This window comes from Dasypus novemcinctus, chromosome 22 (genome assembly GCF_030445035.2).
Source record: "Dasypus novemcinctus isolate mDasNov1 chromosome 22, mDasNov1.1.hap2, whole genome shotgun sequence".
NCBI classification, from domain to species: domain Eukaryota; kingdom Metazoa; phylum Chordata; class Mammalia; order Cingulata; family Dasypodidae; genus Dasypus; species Dasypus novemcinctus.
The window spans coordinates 48,950,924-48,967,453 of record NC_080694.1 but is presented as its reverse complement, the minus strand read 5'-3'; the positions used below and the strand labels follow the sequence as shown (position 1 = coordinate 48,967,453).

The following is a 16,530-nucleotide window of genomic DNA, read 5'->3' as shown; positions in this document are numbered from 1 at the left end:
AAATATAACGGACGGAAGACTTACCCTGTAGGACAGTGGATCCCCCAGGGTGGTCCCCAACCAGCAGAATCAGCTGCACCTGGGGACTTAGGAGAAATGCAAGTTCTCAGGCCCCACCCACACCCCTTACCTTGGAAGCCTGGGGGTAGGACTCAGTCATGTGCGGGGTTTCTTTTGTTTTCCTTTTTGAATTTTCCTGCCCCATCTCTCCGTATTTATTTATTTAGAGAAGTTGTCAGTTTACAGAAAACTCAGGCAGAAAATATAGAGTGCCCATATCCTCCCACTATTACTAACACCTTGCATTAGTGTGGTACATTTGTTACAGTTGATGAAAGAAATCTTTTTGTAATTGCACTATTAATTATAGCCCATGGTTCACATTAAGGTTCACGATTCATTCAGTACAGTACTATGTATTTTTCTAAAAGTTTTATTCCAGAAACATATATACAACCTAAAATTTTCCCTTTTATCCACATTCAGATATAGAATTCAATGCTGTTAATTACGTTCACAATGTTTTGCTACCGTCACCATCAACCGTTACCTAAACTCTTCCATTGCCCACAATAGAAACCCCCGCCCTGGCCCGGGTAACCTGCATTCTAGTTCCTGACTCTGCATTTGCCAGCCACAAAAGGATAAATATTGTATGATCTCAGAGATATGACGTAATTGGAAAAGGCACAAGCCACCTGGTAACAAGCCCTCCAGGTGTTTCTGGGTGCAAGCTCAAGTTTGAGAACAGAGTCTCCCAGGATCCCGCTCCCCTCCACCTGCCACTAGGTTTCTTAATAGTGACTTCTGAAAACTGAGAATTTAGGATTGAGACGGCTGGTGAGGATGGGGGAGGGCAGGGGAAGTTTGTAAATCTTGAAAGAGATGGCAGCTGTTCACAGGCCACTCATGACTAAAAATACAAAGGATTGGAAGAACAGATGCCAATAAGGAAGGTTAAAGGAATTTAGGTTTTTTAAGAAGAGAGAAGGCTCAGTTGTAACAATTGTTTTGGATGATAGGTAACTATTTGGATGATAGGTAACTGATGGGCCCCAAGTCCCTGGAGGCAGATAAAGGTGAGAAGGGCTTCAGTTGTAGCTGTTGACTTGAGATTCTCTTGGAGTCACAGTGAGGCCTTGAAACAGGTTTTGGATATGGATCATTTAATTTATATTCAGGCTCTTCTACCAGACACTATTAGGGGATTACAAAAGAAGGCTGGAGGGGTCACTTCCATCGAGGAGCTTATAAACTTTCCGAGCCTTCAAAACGTGAATAAATGCAGTGGAGAATAAAAGCATGATAGCATAACCGAGTGCTGAATTGAAAGGGACCTGGGGTCAAAAGGCGTGCTACGGGGAGAAATTGGCATGCGTCTGTCCACCAGACCTGATTGCACAGGTCTGAGGCAGAGCATTGAACAAGCTGGCTTCGGGAAGTGCCTTTCCTTTCTCTCTCCTTCCTTTCTGAGTTTGCTGATGTTTGTCAAAGTGAAGGCTTGTATTCCCAGACCTTGAACTGTGGGAGTATGACCGATATTTTTGCTTGAGTGAGAAATGTGGAGAAGAAATTACATTTTATCCAAGAAGTCTTACAAGAAATGGGACTCAAATAGCAGTTTGGATGATTAGTTTCAGACACTTTCCAAGTTCCTCCCATTCAAGGGGAACATGCACGAGCCCGTCTGAGCATGCTGTAGTCTTGTAGGACATCCTTGGTTCTGTAGGACATCCTTAAGTTTTGTAGGATCTCCCTTAGTGGGAGAGTTGACCTGCATCTGATCTGTGACGATAGGTAAGACAGATGACCACATTTCCATTGCTTTTTGTTTCTTGACATCATGCCGTTCATCTGGGTTAAGCTAACAGAAGCTCAAACCAAGAAGCAAGGCAGGCGTGCCGGGCACTCTCGAAGGCGAGGAATTATAAAACTATTCTGAGAGTCGAGAAGAAGCCAGCAAATTTGGAATCTAATCCAAGGTGCCAAGATTTTTTCCCCCAGAAATTTATGTGTAATTTGATCCATTTTAAGCCCTTATTTTGGAAGGTTTCTTGGCTCCAGCTGTGGTGTGCAGGTGTGTCATCAGAGAATGGCCTTTTATTTCCCTGTGGTGATGGGGATGTTTGGGGATGCACTAGGGAACCAAAGTTATCCATTCTTTCACATAATGTATGACTACATTGAACGATGATTCTTTAGCAGAACTTTTTCTAGTGTTTATAGCTCTGATGGACCGGTAGTCAGAAGGAAGAACTGGCTCTTATTTCAAGGTACTGCGAGCAGCTTGGGGTGCTCATTTCTTGATCAAAGAGCCCCAGCTGATGTGTGGCCCCCCTCCTCCAAAAGGTGAAATAACAGCCATTAGTTGTAATTCTCTAGATCAGACCAAATATTAGATATGCTGTTGCAACTCTCTGCCTGGGTAATTTCTGCTCATCTTTTACTTCTCTGCTTAAATGTTACTTTTTTGTCTTTTAGAAAAGCCTTCCTTCCTGAGCCCATCCTTCTAAATTAGATTACCCCCATTATAATCGCAAATCACAGTTCATTTTCCTTTCATAATACCTATCAGATTTTAACATTCTACACACGCACATGCTAAGCCCCTGTAATGTGATTCTTTAATGGTACCAAGCTCCATGAGGGCAGGTCCTTGTCTGCCTTCCAATTGAACCTGGAAGCTAATGGGCATAGTAAGCACCAAGGAGAAATCTGTTGAGTGAATGAGTTAATTAAGGAGGACGCGTTTTGTAAACTCTATTCACTATGAAAAGTGATGATTAATTCTTTTAGTTGTAAACACCTCCTTTCTCCTTTCTTGTCCCATTTTTCTCTCTCCATTTTTTAGTTCTTTATTTTTTATTTATTTCTCCTCCCCCCCCCCCCATTGTCTGTTCTCTGCGTTCATTCACTGTGTGTTCTTCTGCATCCTCCTGCATTCCTATCAGGTGGCACCGGAAATGTGTGTCTCTTTTTGTTGCTTCTTCTTGCTGCCTCAGCTCTCTGTGTGTGCGGCGCCACTCCTGGGCAGGCTGCACTTTTTTTCACGCAGGACAGCTCTCCTTGCATAGCACATTCCTTGTGTGTGGGGCTTTCCTACACAGGGGACACCCCTGCATGGCATGGCCCTCCTTGCGTGCATCAGCACTGCACATGGGCCAGCTCATCACACAGGTCAGGAGGCCCGGGATTTGAACCTTGGACCTCCCATATGGTAGGCGGACGTTCCATCAGTTGAGCCACACTTGCTTCCCTATTTCTTTATTTTGAGGTATACTTGTTAGTGTCTTGCCAATACCAAATCTAGGAATTGGTATTATTCATTCTGGTCTTTTTGGAGAAAAGAAAGCCCCCTTGAAACGGTTATTACTTTTACAATGCTAATATCGCAACTCCACTTCGGCTCAACGTGTGCTCATGTCTTTGAAAAGAAAACAAAATCACTGTCACTTGCAGATGGTTTCTTTGGAAAGCGAACAGGATTTGGGCTCAGCACTTAAATTCTGTTTTTTCATCGTCCCCAAAGCCACTACCGTTAAGCCCTGCCTCTGAAGCGTGCTGCTCAAGTGTACACAAGTCGAAATAACTCGATAGTATTGGCCCAGAAAGAGCTGCTCCTGGGCTCTACTTTCAGGCAGAGTGGGGAGAGCGTCTAGAAATCCAGGTGTAGATAATACGAACGATAAGGAGGGTGTGACTAGGTCTGTTCTTTAACAGGAACACACACCTGTCATCCAGCCCTCCTCCAGCAGGGGGTTGGTGTGCACCTGCCGCGTGTGTTGCCCTCGGCGGGTGGACATGGCGAGGAGCCAAGTGGAAACTGTCCCAGCCCTGCGTAGTCCGAGGGCGGGGAGCTGTCTAAGGAACATGCCTCTCCCGCTCTCTCTTCTCATCGCTCCCTGCCTCCACGCCTTCGCTGTCTTTCTCCCTGAAATGCCAGAGCCCCGGTGCCCATTCCTCCTCTCCCCTCCACCCACCCCCGGTGGAAGGGGAGCTGCAGCACAGAGGCCTCGCGGACGTGTGGGTGCTGCGGAGACGGCAGGCTGTTGGCGTCCTGCCAGCGCTGCCTACTATCCGCTGGCTCCCGGCTCAGCCACGGCTCAGCTCGTGCCCACTAATAACACTTTGCATTTACATAGCGCCTTTCTTCCCGGGAACTTGAGCGCTTGGCCAGAGCGAGCTTACTGATCCAGCCACCCAGGGAGGTAGGAAGGAGGCAAAGGTGATCGGCCTGGCGACTCCCTTCCGCAGAGGGTAAAATGAAGCTGCTCCTTTTGGGGCCGCGTGGCAAGTCTGCAGCTCAGCCGGGATTGCACCTGAAGCCTCCCAGTGACTTCAACTTTTGGGGGTGGGTGTAGGGATTGGGGCACATCTGTTTGTTCCATCCTGGGGCAAAAGAGCAACTATTGATTTCTTTAAAGAAAAGGGTACTGGAAAATGGTCTTGAGTAAATTGCAAAGGATTCTGTTTAATGGTGAGATCTCGTTTGATGAGTTCAGTGATTCGGTACATTTATATTTTCTTTTTTCTTCTGTTCCTATCCTAGGTATCTCTCCCTTCTCTGTGAAAGAAAGAGCGCCAGCTCCTGAGCCCTTCCGCTTCTGGCCCTGAGTCTCCATGGTGAAGGACAGGCTGGGGCTGCCTGGGAAAGGTGCACAGTGAATGTTGTAAGTTGACAACCGCCAGAGAACCACATCTGCAGTAACTTGCCTTGTAAGGATTTGTGAATCACTGGGTGCAACTGAGCCAGAGTGGCAAAGGGGTATTAGAATTAGCTCTACATGATCATCCAATTAATTTCTTTTTTTTAGGGGTGAGGCTCTGTTTTTATTTGCCACGAGCTCGCCTTTCTCACAGCTTCTGTAGGGCACTGCTCGTGATCTGCTTCTGGAATCAAAGAGTGGGATTCAGTGACTCTTTTTGGAAAATACCTTTTGTAGTGGTACAAAATAGTATCCACTTTAGAGCAGCCTTTTCACACTGGGCATTACAGAGCTTTATGGGTTGGTAGGTGGTAAGATTCTCCAGCCTGAGGTTTGGCCACCATGATTTCCACTCTGCAATTATTTTTCATTTACATGATGTTTGCCTGGAATTCATTTTTTCCTGACTTTTAAAATCTGAGATATTCAAATATAGGAAGTTGTGTTTGGGGTTTCTCTTACTTGAAACAGCTTGATGTAGTGGATTTTATCAGGTGACTGGGTTGGGATTTGGAGATTGGGGAAGTGGTTCCTGTGTAGGCAGTTGTGGGCCATGTTCATGGGACTTCAAAGCTAGTAATTGAAGAGCTGGCAATGCTGGCTGCAAGGAGCTCATCCGATATGCAGCTTGATGTGGGTGTGCCACAGCGTGCAGCTTTCTGGAGATTGTTCCTCATTGCCAGACTGTGTCACATACAAGGTGAGAGCAGTTTTAACCAGGAAACCATCCGGTTACAGAACACCCAGCCTGGTCTTGGAGAAAGAGGAAATGCTACTATCCTCAGGTTTTAACAAATGAAGAGCTGACTTGGACAAGGCTTTTTGTTTGCCTATTTTAAAAGTTTCCAGCTTCCTAGTAATTCAGGCATTTATTACCTATATATATTTTTTCTGGTTGCCTAAAAGATTTCAGGAGAGCGAGGTGCAGCTGATATAAAGATACGTTTCCAGAGAAAAAGCACAGATGCCGAAAAATTTTCACTGAAACTTTTTTTCACTCCATGGGTTTCTAAAAGCTATTACTAAAATATAATTATTTATCCTTATAGTCTCAGGATTAAATAGTAATATTAAAATAAGCCTATTCGGCTTTTCTCATTGCATCATAATAATGGGATAATGAGGGATGGGCTTTTCTAATTCCTTTCAATTTGTTTGCTTTTGGGACACGTGATCCAATTAATTCTCCAGAAAAGTTCACAGCTCCTGGAATCGATCTACCTGAATTGTATTCCTGTTTCTATAGTTAAGTAAATTTGCAGCCCTGGGCAAGTCGATAATCCCTGTAAGTGTTAAACATCTGTATGTGGCTCCAAAGTACCTGTTTATTGATTAGTTGGCATCTTGCTCTGGGGCACTTTAGTACTGCCTAAAAAATGTTTATTGTAAAAGTTTCTCCCACAATCAAGGGCTCTGTTAGATTTGGGTGCTGCGGTTAGCAGTGTGCTTCACTGGAAGGTTTTTTCCCCCTCAGTCAGGTAGCTTTTGGAATTGACCTCTCTTGATACTCTTAAAAGCATTTTATCCTAGGACACAAGTGCCTTACAGAAAAAGTGCTTTAGGTTTTGAATTAGATTTAAATCTGGTAACTTTTTTTGTTTTGTTTTGTTTATTTAAACCTGTTGCTTTAAACTGCTCTTTTGATACCATGTCCAACCTCAAACATTAAGGGAGGTTTACAGAGAATTTCTGAAGTGTAAACTTTAAGATGCCACATGGCAGACTTAACGTCATTTTAAAATCCTTTTGTAAACTGAGTGGGTTGAGAGAGAAGAAGAAAATACTAAATTCTAGTGCATTCCTTTTGTGCTCCTCTCCCCGCGCCTCTGAACTATATATGCTTAGAAGGGGAGGATTCCCAGTTTTCTTAGTATGTTTGGAAATCAGCAGCCTTTCCTAATCGTGCTACGTTTTTACGACACAGTTTATGTTTTCACCCTTAGTTTAGTGTAATGGGTGCCCCAAGACCAGTGTGCAGTGTGCCATTATAAGAGGGAGGCCAGGCGGTTTTCAAAGAAGCTGCGTTTGCACAGATGGGGCATGGGTCAGGGCTGTACGAGCATGTGGGTAATAAGTGTCGCCGCTCCCAGGATCAGTGGCTTCCGTCCTCGGTGGTCCCTGCAGATTGCTCCCAGGCTCGTCCCCGCTGCGTCATACCTTGACTTGTCCCCATGAACCACCTTCCAAATCTGCCACCGTCTCGTTAGCAGACTCTGTTCCCGAAAGTGTTTGTCTGCTCCCAGATGTTGTATCTTGTACAAGAAAGGAGAGGCAAAGAGAACTAAGCCTCAAGAGCCCGGCTGTCATGGGATGCACAGCCTTGGGCCCGTTTCGTGATGTGTAAAGTGAGAATGCTGAGTGCAATGAGTCTTCTGGCTCTAAGAGTCTAACACTGTATAGAGTATCAGCTGCTCGTGAGGTTGATGGGGTCCTTGTTTTTACTTTGTGTGGCTTCGAAAAGGCAACCATTTGGCACAACCTAGACTGCTTTTAAAACGTCGCCCCTTCCCCCCCTTTACAGCAAACAAATAATCACTGTCTGTCACCACCATCGCCCTTTCCACGAGACCTGCCAGGGTGCCATATGACAATTCAAAAGGTGTTCATTTGTGTGCTTCCTAAGAATATAGTTTTAGTTATTTAAATTTGACATCCATGCTCATTGGTATTTTTGAAAAGTAAATGAATCCTTTTTGAACTTCACTCCTAAAACTAGCCACTTCCATTCTCAAATATTATGGAGTGGCAAGGGGGCAACTGTATTTCCTTCCTAAGCTACTGCTCCCTTCTGGTAGGACTTCTTGATTTCCCTTATCAAACTACCTTCTCTGACCTGTATAAAAAATTCACCGCCTCTGTCACTCTCTATACCTCTGGCCTGCTGTATTTTTCTTTGAGGTACATTGCATATTACAGATTTTATGTGAATTATCCATCTCCTCGACTGGACTGCGAGCTCCATGAAAGCATGCCCTCCTCCCCCCCCCTCTTTCCTGGTGACTCCTCAACTCCTTAAAAAGCGCCTGTTGCGCAGAAGGCACTCAGTGAGTGTCTGAGTGGATATCTAAGGTTTGGGTCTGCAGGTGCCTAGGCTTCTTATGTATAAACCTAAGTTGGTAGGAAATGAAATGAGAATCGCTTGACTCTGATGGCGGGTTTGAGAGGATCGGGACTGCTGTGAGGAAACTTACTTCCTTTCCCTCGGAAGTAAATGTTAATTTCCTGTGATGTGTTTAAGTAAATGCGTGAGAGGAAACAATTGGGGGAAAAAAAGCTTAATAGAAGTATCAGTAGAGTTTGGGTATCTTCTGATACCTTAAAAACTATTTTGCACTAACTATAGTTTCCGTCCATTTCCATTTCTGTAGTTCGCTTGGTTGGTTGGTTGTGAGCAGCTTGCCCGGGCACTCTGAGTGGTAGCAGTTGGGTCTCTTCTAATCACATCATTTCATCGATATTTATGTTCGTATTTATTCCCCAAGTAGGAACCAGGCCGAATGTGTTGTTTCTACTTAGAACCATTTTTTTTGTTTTCTTTGCTTGGGGATGATGCACGATATTGGAATGAAGAAATAGTGTCCTAGCACAAATTAAGTCCTTCTAATAATTTTTTTGTGATATGAAAGGGAAAGTTCACAGAAACTTCTCTAAGCTGCAGCATCCTATATATGTTCCTTCCAAGAATTGGGAGAATAAGGGCATCTTGAACTTGGTGTGCTAATAGACCTCTTCTTCAGAGCAAATGCTTTCAACTCAGAGACTACATTATTCCTCGGAAGAAATGGAGACACTCAAATAAGCATCTCTGTGCCTACGTAAATAGTGTTCCGCTGTCTCTGTCAGCTCGAAGGATGGGAGCCGAATCTCCTGCTGTCTCTGGAGGCAGAACTGCACATATGGAGACACATTCTATCTGCTAGGAACGACGTGGGAATTTCCCTGCTTCTGTCAATCGGTCATTTAGATTTGCCATTTGTGGTACCAGATTCTCTAGCACTATCACAAAAGAAAAAAACTGAAGTAGTTGGTGGGATCAGGAGAGAAGGGGATATGGCAGTGACCCTGCAAACTGACCCATGTCATGAAAGCAAAGAAGCACTGACTGTGTATATTCTACGTAAGTTCTCTGGCCTTTTCTTGCATACTTTCCGGTCCTCTACGGTTTTCTGTTTTGCCCATTTCCTTCCCTCTCCTGGACTTTTCTAATCATTTCTTATCGACATCCTCACTAACGGGGTCTTCGCATGAGCTGCTGATTCAGAGCTACTTCCAGAGTCAGTTGGCAAATCCCAGGCTCACCTTTCCCCTTGGCTTTCCCTTCTCCAAGCTCTCAGCCTCCCCGTCTCAGTGGCTCCAAGAGGAGAAGGAAAACACATGAACCATCCAGAAACTATGGAAGGAATAAAACTCATGTATCTTCTCAGAAACTCATGTTTTGTGGGGAAAAGAAAGCCGCAGCGGTGTCAGCATCTCACAGCTTTGTGATGCAAGTATTACAGCGCTTTTTAACTCTACCATGCGGAGGTGGAACGTTTTTGCATCCTATTTGGATTTAGAATTCACCAGATTTATTTATTAAAAGATGGTGTGCTAAACCCCATTAGGGATACAAGGATGAGTAATATATTTACTGCCCTTTGGAGGCTTTACTAAGGTAGGATGAACTTGGTGGCATGAGCTAGGCATAACTAAAGGGGTTTGGGAGTCCAAAGATGGGTCAGAGGCCTCAGAGTTGGGATTTCAGGGAAGTCCTCAAGGACTACTGAGCTTCTGAATTAGACCTTGGAGCAGAGGCAGGATTTCAACTCAGAGATTTGTGTGTGCTGTGAGAAGCTTAGGAAGGAAGAGGACATAGCAATAGTCATTTATATAAGAGTTTCTGTGCACATGAGACCTCAGAGCTGGGGTCTGCTTTCCATGAAATGCTAGGGAATATGACCACTGACAAGGGGAATGGAGATTCATAGCATGTAGCAACCCTTTCTCCTTCTAGGTCATTTTATGGGTTCAAATGCAAAAGCCGACAGGAGACTTGGGTCCCCGAAAGAACGGATGTCTCCCAACACTAGTGATTGCGGTGTTTTCCAACTGGACAGAAACCACTCCCCGAACCAGAAGTGTGCTTCTCAAGTGGTGTGTCTTTGAAGTGCCCAGTGTTCAAGAATCACTTCATCGGCAAGAGGGAAAGCCAGGATGACTGGGTGGTAGTGCTTCTGCTGCCTTCTTTTGTCCCAAAGGGAAGTCCACAGGGGCGCGGGAAGATCAAGTAATTCCCGCCCTTTTGGACACTTCAGTGGTTGGTCTGCTCTGTCACTCGTGGTGTTGTACATATGTCATTGCTTGCAAAGTATATCATACCATAGTTCTTAAATTATTTTCATTATCCTGCCAGAAGATTGTTTTTCCTTTGCTCACAGGAATGGCAACGTACAAATAGGCACTAAATGATGTTATTTTTGTCAGTCAAAACAGAATCTGTTGATTCTTTCCAGCAAATAACTTGTTCCTTGGAACATCAAAAAGAGATAAATGGAAAGATAATTTCATTCTTGAAATTCTCCAACTTTTTCACCCTTGTAAAGCCATTTTTTATATCAGAAAATCATTTTACCATTCCCCCCACATGTATTCATGTTAAATTTCTAGTGGTAGCTATGTAATAGATAATTGCTAAGTGGAATTCTAGGCTGAAAGAATGAATTCACCTTCCATAAATCTAGGGATTGTGTTAACCTTTTGAGGACACCTGATCAAGTATATAACACGTTTCATGAAAGGTAATTTTCAGCAGGTCTAAAACTTTTTAGGTGAGATAGTATTAATAAATAAAATGAGTATTAGTTAATAAAACGAGCTGTTTGAAAGTGATGTTGGAGAAAGTTAGTTTTTCAAAGTCCTGTCTTCTACTTTTGCTTATGTTCCTGAAGCACTTTACCTTAGCCCTGTCCCCCAGAATGGAACTGCAGGTGGGATACAAGTGGCAGTTGTCTTTCAGAATCTTATTTCCCAAACTCGGGCAGGTTCTTGTCAACATCACCCTGGGCATCTTCCTCCGCCTCTAAATCCTACTTCTTCTTCAACGCCTTTAGCTTCTGCTGTCCTGTGACCCCCAGCTTGCAATGCCTGACACCGGGTTTGACCTCCCCACATGCTGGCAGAGCTAGCTGCGTAGGATCCCCGTGGAGGTGTCAGCCATGTGTGAACCTGCCTGCACATCAGCCATCCCCATGAGCCTCGGGACACTTGTTATACATCTAGAAATGAGAACTCTCTTGTTAAAGTAGTTTTCTAAAGTTCCCATAAGGTTACTCTTCATTTTATTTTACCCCCTCCTCAAGTCTTTGTAGCTTGCATAGAATTGGAAATTTGTCATTTCTCCATGGCAAAAATCCAAGACACCGCTAGGCAAGCTTAATGCCTGGGGCGCCTACAGAAGCATTGTAAAACTTAGCCTGCAGAACAAAGAGAACTGGGCACAAAGATTGTTCTCTTCTACCATGGCGAGCCCTAGTTTTCCAGTCCCCATTGCCTTTTCTTCTTTGTTCTCCGCAGAAAAGAGGGTATAAGATTAGGATGCTATTGTTTAGAAAGGGGGCAGCTACTGCTTGTACAAACAGGAGACTGGTTTTTTTCCTTCTCTTTGGCAGCCTCAATTGCTCTACCTGTTTCTGGCTCTCCTCCTTCTGCTTATGAACAACCCCTCCCTCCACCTTCAAGAGACTTATAACAAATTTGCAAACGTTATTTGGCTACTCTCTGCCAACAGCTCTTCTGCAGTTCAGAGTAGTCCTTTAACCGCTATCTTAAAGCTAGTTTCTTGTCCCTTCTCTGGCACCACTGCAGCAAGCACAAGTGTAGACTAAAGGATAGTGTGTCAAGGTGGGTGTGTGCTGGGCGACGTTCGTCTAGCGCTCCCTTCGGGGGGCATGCTAGCTGCCAACTGGTATCCCGTTGCTGTCACTGGAGTTTACAGTGCAGGTTCCCAGCTCCACCGGCGATCTATTTCTGTGCTCCGGCAGTGATGCCAGTTGTCCCAGCAACCTGCTGGCTGGCATTTTCCTGCAGGCAAGCGAGGGAGTGGCAGTGGAAGAGGATGGCCTCAAGAGGGTCAGAAGGGACTTGGCTTGCTCAACCTTGCTCAGAGAGGATTTTCCATTTCCTCCTCCTGGGCAGGCCTCCAGGAAGAGGACGTCAGTATCATGGGAGTGTCACTTACGAAGGATCACAAACCAGACGGTCTTTCTGGTGTAGATAGCATCCATGGAGAATAACAAACTAATTAATGGATAGCCCAGGCAGAATGGGGGGATGCGGGGCCAGGATGTTAGACTATCTCCAGACATAAGATGGTATCAGTTTTTCTTGAGAATTGGGTTGATGTTCTGGCTGTTCATCAGCACTGGAATTCAGAGTTGAGGACATGGTAGATATCTGGAGGAATGAGGGGTCAAAACATGGAGGGTAAGGGAAACACCACAACAGCCCATCTTGGCTCCTTTTCCTGCAGGCAGGTCTGGCCTGAAAGCAGTCTGTGTAACTAGAACCTTCTCACTGGGCTTTGGTAACTTATCCATGGACCCAACATTGAAGAGTAATACTCTTCACCTTGTCCTCCTTTGTAATTCTCGCCTCTTCCTTTTATGTCGAACTCAATGGCAATAAAGGGCTCCCCCTCCAGCACCACTTTTCTGATTTGGATCCAAAGAATACAGAAATCCTGAGGATTATACCTTAAACTTACTAAACTAGTTGACATTGCCTAGATAAAGTCTAAATTTGGGCGTTCAGTTTGCATTGATGTCTCAGGGACTTTCTTCTGGGTTGACATGGTTTATGTTCACCAATAAAGGAGACTAAAGGTGGGGGTACCTGCACACTTTGTTAGGATATGGGGTGAAAGGGATGTCTTCTGAGCATTTGAAACCCATTAGCAAAATAAATTTCTATTACCTATTACAAAAAGAATTTTTGGATTCTTACCTCTTGTTATTTGCTCCACCCATGAGCGGAGAAGACAACTGGGCACTGAATGGTTATGATGGGAAAGCCAGTTGGAGTGTAACTGAGCATTTCTAGCACATTTTATAAACTCAACAAACACTCATTCCCCCTTCTAAACCTTGAATAAGGATAACTAGAGAAGATCTGGGACTGGAATGAAGATCAGTAATTTTTGTGGAAAAATGAAACTCCAGGTAGTCGTTTGCATTTTCAGAACATCTTACGTTTTCAGGATGTTTCTTAAAATAAAATGAGAAAAAATAAGTGAGTTTTGTTTGACGGCGTTCGGTATGCCCATTGTGGTCATTACCTTAAATTGTTGAAATGATTTAAATGGTAGAAGACACTGCGTGTTCCCAGAACAATACAAACCTATTAGGTGCATCTTGACATTGTAGAGAAATAGTTTGTCTTTTTAAAAAGATCATTGTGTAACTCTTGATTCAGTGCTTGGTGCATATTCATCGTTCTTTAAGGTGCACAGGTGATGAAGACAGCTTTCTCCTACTGATGTGAATAAGAAATACAAGTAAATTGGAAGATGAAAATCCTTCTCTTAAGTTTGGTGGGGTTTTTTGTTTTTGTTTTTTAAAGAAATTTGGAGAAGCTGGATGATATCCCAGTTAGGTCGTACGAATTCCATGCTTCATGCTTTTCTTCTCACAGCCTGCCTAGTAGACTGTAATTGAAGGGACACTGGGAATGGAACAAACCTGTTACCTCTCCTTCCTCAACCTGTTGTCGATCACAGGGCTAGGTCGTGAATAGAAATATTCATAATTAAGGAGAAAGTGCGGACACTTTGGGCTTGGACCAGAGGCAGGAGCAGCAAGCTAGAAATGGGTTCTCTTTCCATTCTCACCTCTCTGAAACCCTGCGCAAGCTACTTTCTTTCTGAGAACCTCTGTTTCCTTGTCCTCCAAAGGAAGATACTTATTACTGTTACTGAAAAGCATCGGATCTAAAGGTATTTGTCCAAAAACAGACTTTTGGAATCATACCTGGGTTCAGTTTCAAAACTTGTCACTCATTAGCTGTGTCCTCAGGAAGCTTGCCCAGCTTCTCTGAACCTTATTTTCCTCATCTCTAAAATAGGGCTGATCATACTTACCTTGATGGATTATTGAGAATTAAATGAGATAATGTGTGTTAAGCTTTTAGCCCAGTGGTTGGACTCTACTAACTATAGCAGCATGAAACCATTATGATAAACTTAAAAAACAGAAACCAATTTGTTCCGATGTCTTGCTGAAAAAAATAGGTAAACAATGCAACTTGCCAGTCTCTTTGTTGTGGACTTTTTCTCTGTAATGCCAGTTGTCATTAGCTCTCAATGTCATTGCGTTGACGGTGAGGTTTGTTGTGTATTGTGAAGGCCATTTGCTTTTTTGACATATGTTGTAGAGTCATTACAATGATGATGGTGGCACCATTTGTCAGAATCATCCATATGCATAGGCTGAGGGCCCTTGGAATTTTAGGTGAATTTTTTAGTATTAGTCAAACCAAAAGGCACAATTTGGAAGATGAGAGTCTCATCTATAAAAAGAGTAGGGAGATTCCCAAATGCTATTGATATGAGTGGAACTCTAAACAAGAAAAACACTGAAGTACATTCTGATGGAGTAAGCATGCATAAGAGGTAATAGGCAAAAATGATCTCATCCTTTGAGATTGATAGAGGCAAGCCTGAAGATAGATATCTAAGTTCCTTTATCTTCTTTCAGCACATATCTTTGCTGAGGGAGTGCTGTAGTCTCCATATCCATAACAACTAAAGGAGCTTTCAATCAGTGGGAGAGAGAGAAGAAAACAGATAACTCTTTAAACTGTAGCCAGTCTTCTGGTGGTACCTACCGGATGTTATGGATTCAAACCAGTGTGACATCTTGTGGGGTTGCAGAAGCCTTCATCCTTGGACCTGAACGATGATTCAACCAGGAAACAAAGGGGACGAATCAGGTAACTTGTACTGTTATGACAAGCCATCAGTACTTAGTGATATAAAGCAGCAAACATCTACTGTGTCCTGTGAGTCTCTGGATCACGCTGAGTTATTCTAATCCAGGACAGCTTGGCTGGAGTGGAACGGTGAAGCATGGCCCACTCACCTGTCTGGCTGTTGACAGGCTGGTGGGTTTAGAGTATGTATGTTGGGGTGGGGGCAGGGGAGCATCAGCTGGGACAGCTGGTCTCTATTCCACCTGGTCTCTATTCCACCTGGTTTCTCATCTTCCAGGAGGGCTAGTCCAAGGTGCTTCACATGGTGGTCTTGGGGGTCTGAGCAGCTGCAAGTGAGGGAAAATCCTACTGTACAACTGCATCTCAACCCCTGATGATAAGAATTTAGGTCATCTCTCTTTGGCCAAAGCAAGTTACCTAGAAAGCCCAGATTGAAGAGATGGTGGATCGCTCAGATCATACAGTGAGAAACATACGTAAAACTCAGAGTTAAGAGAGGATGCGCAGGTTGGAAAACTGCACGTAGTAGAGTAGCTGGCAAACAGCAAGTGAGCAGTGTCAAGAGAAAGGGGCTAGCTCATGAAATGTCTTTTTGGGAAGTTCTGTTGAGTTTGGAGTTTATCTTGAAGGCCGGAAAGATGTCATTGAAAAAAATGTTAAACTGGATATTGACATGATGAATAAGATGTGTAGAAACTCGGTCTGATGGCCAGAACCTAAAAGTTGATTCAGGGAAGTTTCCAAAGAGGATGCCTCTGAGCTAGCTTAGAAAAAGCCAGAAATACTGCTGAGGAAAACCGAGAGGTGGTTTGAGGTTCAGGGGTGCTTTCTAAACAATGTGGCTGGAGAAGATGGCGATGACCTAAAAGGTATGCCAGAATGGGCAGAGGCTCAGGTCAGGCGTATCATCTCTGTGAAATCCGGGGACAGAGCTGGGAAGAAGGTGAGGGAGTCTGGTATTGGTAGTGTCCGTCACATCACTGCATCTCAGGATCTTGCTCTACTAGCTGGTATTCTAGATACTTACCGGTGGGCTGATTTAAAGGCAGCCTCTGAAACATCTTCTGGTAGGTAATATTGTAGACCCTTCTTTCTCCAACAGGTTCCCCCAACCCCCAAATAGACATCGTGTTCCCAAGGCCTCTGGGCTCTGTCAAAAATGCTTCTTGGCCCTCACATGGAACCAGTGCTGCCCCAGTAACTTTAAGATGTGACCTTTTAACTACACATTTAGTTACTCTTCAACAATACTAAAATAGAAATGACTGTTTCATTTCACGAAATTCAGGTCACTGAAAGTGAGAACTTGTGGTTTTTGCCAGTCTGTTTGGAAGCCAGTTTGCCACTGAAACTACTTGATAACTTGCGGGAATAGCAGGGTATTTTTCAGTCCTCGGGATTATAACTAAAATGTTGAAAGTGGTTATCTTTTATAGATAAAAATGAAGGGGAAAAACCCAGGGCGTGCATTGCAGCCAGTGATCACTTGTCATGGTTTCTTTCTAACCATTTCAGTAATAAAGGGAAAATGCAGAAGAATCTAGATGGGAGGGGTGGGGTGGTTCCTGCAGGTGGCCTCTGTTTCCTGCTCTCTTTTGCCTTCAGGTGCACCTGCCGTAACCATAAATTGAGGAAAAAATGGGAGTTTCACAACAAATGGAGGAATACAAGAAGAAAAACTTAAAAACCCAGAATGTGATTTTGGGGGGTGGGCAGGACACTTTCGTCACTCAGATTCCTACATTTTCTCCCTTTTAGAGGGTTTGAATATCCACTTGTAAATCAGCTTCTTCCGAGGTGGGTGCTTGACCGTATTAGCTCTTCCTTGTGCATTCCCCCATGGAAGTGTTCCCTGTGGAAG

At 44.0% G+C, this 16,530-nt stretch overlaps 1 protein-coding gene across 10 annotated transcripts in view; it reads left to right on the top strand.

Moving 5' to 3' along the window:
- The window catches only part of ATXN1 (ataxin 1), a 417,609-nt gene that overhangs the window by 241,117 nt on the left and 159,962 nt on the right, over positions 1-16,530 (top strand). For 9 of the 10 annotated variants that reach the window (XM_071210982.1, XM_071210983.1, XM_058285261.2 and 6 more), the window contains one exon: positions 4,550-4,670. The gene's annotated coding sequence lies outside the window, so the exon portion shown is untranslated. Of the gene's footprint in view, positions 1-4,549; positions 4,671-14,434; positions 14,988-16,530 lie in introns of those variants that run through there. The other variant, XR_011647041.1, reaches the window with a different exon arrangement.